Below are 7,699 nucleotides of genomic sequence, written 5' to 3' on the forward strand. Positions count from 1 at the left end.
TTGTTCTTGTAAATTATGTTTTGTTTGTTTTTTTAAATAATGAAAATAGATATTTCACTTCCATAATGCATCTTCTTTACAACCACACATCTCCAGTTTATGATTCTTATACTTTATTTTTATTCTATTGAAGTCATTTTCTAGCTTCCCGTGACTTATAAAATATAAAACACCTTTGACATCTGTAAAGTGGCCCATTAAAGTAGCGGCTGGTTGTGGATTTAAATAATGGATTTCATTCTTTCATTTAACTTTGCACACTGATAATTATGCTGGCTTTAGCTTGAGCTATTTTCCTGCTGCTGAAACAGTAGTGCAGCATCGTGACTTCAGTGGGTGGCGTTCCACTCTGCACTTTCCTCTTTGTTTCCAGTGCAAACGAAATGTACGCTGATTCATTCATATCAATACTGGAAGGCTAATTACTGTAATGATGCCCATTGGCGAGGCTTATCAGCAGTCTGAATTGTAAAGGGGAGAATGGCTGTTCTCACTGTGCTGCAGCTGTAAAAACACATTTGTTGGCACACTACACAAGAGAGCTGTGATGAGAATAAAAAAAGAGCTTAAATCCTTGGAAAGACTTCACCATTTCATTTGCACTTAAACGAAAAACATATTTTAAAAGATTAAACTGTGATGAAATGCATACAATCTGATAATACCTGCAGCTGTTGATTAGAGAAACAACCATTATGGTATTAACATTTTCCAAGGCTGGATTAACCTGCTCAGAGGGCAGAACGGAGCGATTGGACCCTGCTGACCTCCTATTCCTCCCACTCACTGTGCACACTGCTGCTAACATGTGAGACATCTATCCAGTGGCTGAAAAATCCATAACACATTAGCATGGGCTGTTCAATGTTAGTAGTAGTAGGAATGCTAGTACAATGTAACACCATATGTCAAAATGCATTCAGGGTTAACTGTATTTGCTGGGAACAATAACTCAGTTCATTCATTTAATAACTAGTGTGGATGAATCAATTCCAGTAGCAGCAAAATGTTCCACAGTGTTGTTGCAGTAGATAGTTATAGATAAGTAGATGTATCTATGTCAAGGTTGTCATGGTTACCTATATAGGTAAATATACAGATGCATTCAGTTGACAGGTAGATCAAAATCCTTTCTTTGGTTAAATGTACATTATTTTTATTTGTTTTATTGTTTTACCAGCAGTTATATTGGATCTATTTCTTGAGAGACACATAGTAACCTTCAACACAGCTTTTCTGGCTTAGGTCCCCCCCCCCTTGCTTAATGCTAAACTAAGCTAATCATGCCTTAGGTCAGAACTCAACACACAGTTATTACATTCATAATCCATCTGAACATGTCAATCTTTAGGAAAAAACAAAAACAAAAAGAGGAATGAAAACCATCAGTCTTATGTTTCCTGTATAATGGTAAATGAATAGCTGAATTGAAGCATCAGAGCCAAAAACTCATTTGTTCCCATGGCTATAACCCAATTAAACAAGTTGAAGTAGAGTTTGGAGTACAATGTGGACTATGGGGAATACAAAGGTATGTGCAGTATGTTGTTTATTTATTTATATATATATATGTATATATATTCACTTAATGGACAGGGGATACAAGGGAATGTGCAATATATTTTTATTTACTTATATTTACAATTTTAACTGGACCTTTCTGAATGTGGCATGATTTTTTTTTTTTTTTTAAATTTCTGTTTGAACTTTGATGGTATGGTGATGCCGTTATGGATGATTTGGATTGTTTGTTTGTGTGTTGTTGTTTTTTTATGCGTCTGTGTTGGACAATAAATTGCCTCTTGGAGGACATTCAAGTTTTTTCGAACTCTAAGTCTAAGTCTAGACAGTTAAATATCCTCTCCCTGTCTATTTATTTTCTCACTTTCAGCTTTCCAAGCACATGGCAGAGCTCACTCACATATCAGCATCTGTCCACTTGTACCCATAAACCCTTGAGCTGGTTCCTGTAGTGGGTTTGGTTTTTAATATGTAGCACAGGGGCGTTCTATTGAAATTATTTTTTTATTGAAATTCAAGCAGTTCAAGTCCAATGAATAGCTTGAAATGATACAAAGGTAAGTGGTGAACTGCCAGAGGTTTAAAAAAAAAAGGTAAGGTTACACAAAACTGAAAATTATACAAAAACTCTTAAAAAAGTAGGTCTTTCCTACAGAGAAATTGCAAAGAAAGTCAAGGTGTCAGTGAGTACAGTTTCACTCAGAAACTGGGGGAAACTCTGAAAGGAAGAGGTCTGGCAGACCCAAAGCCACAACAGAGTCAGAAGACAAGTTTCTGAGAGTCAACAGCTTGTGTGATAGGCGGCTCACAGGACAACAGCTTCAAGCACAGCTTCATAGTGGTCGTAGTAAGCAAGTCTCAGTTTCTACTGTGAAGAGAAGACTTCCAGTTGCAGGTTTGACAGGTCGAGTTGCAGCTAGAAAGCCATTGCTAAGATGTCATAAGAAGAAGAGACTTGCCTGGGCCATGAAACACCACCAATGGACTACTGAAGACTGGAAGAAGCTGTTATGGACTGACGAATCCAAATTTAAAATATTCTGTTCATCACGCAGGAGTTTTTTATGCTGTCGAGCAGGTGAAAGGATGGTTCCTCAGTGTGTGACATTAACTGTTAAACATGGAGTAGAAAGGATGGTTCCTCAGTGTGTGACATTAACTGTTAAACATGGAGGAGGAAGGATGGTTCCTCAGTGTGTGACATTAACTGTTAAACATGGAGGAGGAAGGATGGTTCCTCAGTGTGTGACATTAACTGTTAAACATGGAGGAGGAAGGATGGTTCCTCAGTGTGTGACATTAACTGTTAAACATGGAGTAGAAAGGATGGTTCCTCAGTGTGTGACATTAACTGTTAAACATGGAGTAGAAAGGATGGTTCCTCAGTGTGTGACATCAACTGTTAAACATGGAGTAGAAAGGATGGTTCCTCAGTGTGTGACATTAACTGTTAAACATGGAGTAGAAAGGATGGTTCCTCAGTGTGTGACATTAACTGTTAAACATGGAGTAGAAAGGATGGTTCCTCAGTGTGTGACATTAACTGTTAAACATGGAGTAGAAAGGATGGTTCCTCAGTGTGTGACATTAACTGTCTAACATGGAGTAGAAAGGATGGTTCCTCAGTGTGTGACATCAACTGTTAAACATGGAGGAGGAAGGATGGTTCCTCAGTGTGTGACATTAACTGTTAAACATGGAGGAGGAAGCATGATGGTCTGGGGCTGTTTTTCTGGATCCAGGGTCGGCTACCACAGCATTCTGCAGCGATGCCATGCAGAACCCTCTGGTATGCACGTAGTTGGTCAGGGGTTCATCCTACAGCAAGATAATGACCCAAAACATAAGTCCAAGCTATGACACAACTACCTTAGGAAAAAAGACCAAGATGGTGAGCTTGAAAACATTTTTTCAATAAAAAACTGGAAAAATTGGGGTGTTCTAAAACTTTTGACCGGTAGTGTATATTTCTAACAGCATTTTACAGCATTGACTCCAAGTACTAGTAGAAATGTGATCATGAGCTTTTCAGCATATCCTCTTATCAGTTTGAATACTTGAGTGGTTCTTTAATCATGCTGACCTGAGCTTATTATTGAAGCCAGTGGTGTAGAAGGAGTACATCACATGCAGACATTCATATGATTTGATTACAGACATTAGAGGACAGGTGTTGGATGTTTAGCTGTATCTGCTGGTCTCATTTGTCTGTTGTGACACTTCTTGTTCTCTTTCACACGTATTCTAAACATGACTCCACACAGCTGAACTGTAAATGACATAAACTTAAAGCAGTTACAATCAGTAGTGTCAAATGTCATGTGTAATGTGTTGGTCGCGGTTCACGGTGATGATCCTACAGAGCATTATCAGCAACTCTGTAATAAAAACAAACAAACTGTTATTTCAGGTTTGATCATTCATGGTTGGATTTAAATGAGCATAAATATGGTTTAGAATGAATGAATACCTAGCCTGTTTGGTTTGTGCTGTAAAAAATAAAGCAGACCAATCATGGGACAGTGTGATTGTCAAAGATCAACGACTATTAAATCCATCCTGTAGCAGGGATGTGTTTTTATCATATATGTATCATGTGGTTACCACGTCACCATGGCAATAGTATTTCTATTCACACAGTGAAACAAGATGTATGTAGGTTTCCATACATGACACTGAGCTTCATCCCGTCTTCACATTCAACACTCTGCCCAGTGTTCACTGGCCTCTGCTGTGACTTGTATGTGTCAAAGTGTTTGTGAGCACAGGGGGAGTCTGGGAAATGGTGATAACTTTGAGACTGACTGGGTTGTGCATCATGCTGCAGCCTGGCACCACATCAAAGAATAGGTGCATTGCTTCAACCCTTCTCACCCTATAACACACACACACACACACACACACACACACACACACATACACACACACACACAGAGATGCACACAGACAGGAGGATCACAGGCATGTGTACATACAACATACACAAATGCATGGCTACACTGAGGCTCTTCAGCAGATCATGGCATTGTTTGAAGCAGACAAACTGAATCAGATTCATGCTCTAATAAGCAATCTCGGTCGTTCATCTCACTGTGTGTGTGTGTGTGTGTGGGGGGGGGGTGCTTGCAAATGGAAGTCGTCCGTAAAACACAGAGCGGACTATGTTTACACGTTTGTGTTGGGGGGGGGGGAGTGAGTCTCTGCAGTGTCTGAGTCACACGACGCTTGACAAAATCTTTTTGATGGCTGTTAAGAAACGGACCTGTCAGCATCTGGAGCCTCATGCCGCTGCTCTGTGCGGCCGATGAGGAACGAGACAGGAAAGGCAATGAGTTACACACTGACATTTAAAACAAGAAATCGTGACACTGAATAGAGAGACGTGCCTTGCTCAACAGCCGTGACGCCTCGCTGCCTGTTTTCATGACTGTCTTCCAGCTTAACGCGCTTCAAAGCCTGAGTAGAATTAGTTTGCAGCCGCACAAACACTTGACAGTCATTGGAAAAGCTTGGATGCATCCTGAAGCATATATATGTTTGTGGTGCGCTGTGCTGAACACCTCTGTGTAAGTACAGTGCAGTATTGTGTGTGTGTGTGTGTGTGCATGTGTGAGAGAGAGTTGTTTGAAGAGGCGCCCGTTTGGTCATTTAGTGTGACAGAGGGTCGGGCTCTCGTAGGAGGGAAGCAATTATTTCTGTTAAAGCCCTTCAATCACTGAGACGTAACGCCTGGCTGCATTGGTTAAGAGTAGTATGAATGGACAATGGCACCTGGATGACTCTTACACTCACCGTGTGTGTGTGTGTGCGTGTGTGTGTGTGTGTGTGTGTGTTATGGGGGTGCAGCAAGGGAATGTGTTTTGGTATGATGTGCCCTGTGCACCATCTGATATCACAGTGTTGGTGTTGTTCCTACAACATGATAATCAGTATTGCTCCGGCGCCATCACTGCTGATCCATCACACTGTAGTGATGTCATACCTTTGCAACTCAGGGAAAAAAGACACAAACACACACACTGTAGAGAACAGAAGCTAAGCATTAACAATCCATAAACACACATTGTTTTAGTAAGTATCCCTCAAACCCAAACAAAGATATATAATGGAGTGATATTTAACAGTTGAACTATATTGTGTAAAATGACATCAGTGAACTGAAACAGTAAACACTGTTCGGAATTTAATAATTATAATTAGCTATGACTAAAACTAAACACAGAACCAAAAAAGTGCATAAATTAAACTTGAATTAAGAAAATATATCAAATATACATAAAATGCAGCCTATATAACTAAAAAAAGGCACATATCGGACAACATATATGCCGATACCCATTTATCTGTGATAGGTCAATATTGGCACGTAATATTGGTTGGCCAATATATCGGTCTGGCCCTAATTTTAATACCTCATCATCACTTCAATTTGTAATCAGCTACATCAGCAAGATGATACAAACTAAACAGTCTTAGTTTGTGATAACTTCTCATCAGTGCAGCATTATTGAGAACTGTGTGAACAAAGCACAAGAGAATGAATTGACTGATCCAATGCAAAGTGTATTAGAAAGAGAAACCATTAGCAGTGATGGTGGTGGTGCATAGAAATGCATGATACTTTAATTCTTTGGAAAATGTTTTTTAAGACTAATACTTTTTAGGAGCCTTCATTTTCTCTTTCAAAGTAAAGATCTGCTAAGTCTTTCTGCATGTTGCAGTGTCATATACACAGCATTTCTGGAATTTAAGCCCATATTTTGTATTGCTGCCTGCTGTTTCCACCCTTACTTGTAATGATCATTTTACAGACATTACAACTAGCACTGTTGTCTTCTTCTTTGTGAAATGAAGCTATGCTTTGGATGTAGACACATGAGTTTGATGTCATTGTTTTGTGATGTACAACGTTCAGAAAAAAGATGCTGGCATCAATAAAAGGCATTGATGAGTTTGGAGGCATATGATTCCGATGGATTGGACCATTTGGAACTGGTTATCAAGCTGATTCCCATCCCTAAAATGAAAATAATCAATGAGTCTGCACTTTTTGGTTTTCTTCATCGTAAAGTTATGAGACCACAACAATGTGATTGGTCAGTTGCAATGATGGCGCTGGTGTTACATTAAATATAATGTCTAAGGAACACGTACATGATAATATGAGACAGCCGGCCTGTTTAATGCAGCGTCACACAGTGTGAGGAACAGCAGGCTGCTGCTGTGGGATGAAGAGGATTTGTCTGGTGTTAGATGGAATCCATTCACACTGAAAATATAAGTTAGTTGAATGATTTATGTCCTTGTTTTTTTCATGAAGCACTTTGCCAATGTCTCCACATGATGTGAAAATGCGGCAGAGTAAAACAAAATGTCACAGTGGTCATAGTGCTCTAGTGTGAAAGTCTTCAACTGCCACTAACAGCTAATTGTGCCACATTTACACAGGTCCACATGTTGTTTGATGATTCTAATGTGGGTGTGTAGTAAATAGTTTGCCTACTTTCCCCCTGCTTGTCTCTTGGGACCCAAATAAATACTGTAAGAAAAACCATCATAACAAAATTCATTATAAGTCATGTCATTTATGTCGTCTGAGAAATAAAAGAACAAGAAACAAAAGCAGATTATTATTATTTTAGGAAAGTTACACTTAATTTGCATATTGTGTGACAAGATAATATGTACTTTTCTTTTATACAAATTGCAGCTTTTATCCCAAATACAATCTTTCCACAAAGCCTTCAAGATGACACAGTACTTCTAAAACCCCCGTGGCAAACATGAGCCAAGTAAATAGTTCCATCTATTAAAAAATGAATAGGCAGAATTTGCGGCTTTCAATTGTGCTCCCCCAGGACCCCAATACATCAGGATTTTTTAAAAGTCACTAATTAAAGCAGAAACAGAAAACAATGACATGGAGTCATTAGGAATAAATTGACTGACAAACTCAACAACATGGTAATGATAGAATAAAGCACTTGTGAGATATGACCAAAAGTCTTCACCAGCAGAAACAAACAGATCAATTAAAAAAGGAAAATAACCTTCATATGATACTGATGAGAAAAATATTAAAGCCAGGAGGCACACACACACACACACACACACACACACACACACACACAATCCACTGTCTCCAATATGATGTTGACACCTTAATCTTTTCAAGAGT

The 7,699-nt window shown here is 39.0% G+C and overlaps 1 protein-coding gene across 1 annotated transcript in view; it reads left to right on the forward strand.

The window, feature by feature from the left end:
• plppr5b (phospholipid phosphatase related 5b) overlaps positions 1 to 7,699 on the forward strand; it is a 121,677-nt gene that overhangs the window by 72,904 nt on the left and 41,074 nt on the right. The window lies entirely within an intron of this gene.

Source organism: Scomber scombrus, chromosome 20 (genome assembly GCF_963691925.1).
Source record: "Scomber scombrus chromosome 20, fScoSco1.1, whole genome shotgun sequence".
Taxonomy (NCBI): domain Eukaryota; kingdom Metazoa; phylum Chordata; class Actinopteri; order Scombriformes; family Scombridae; genus Scomber; species Scomber scombrus.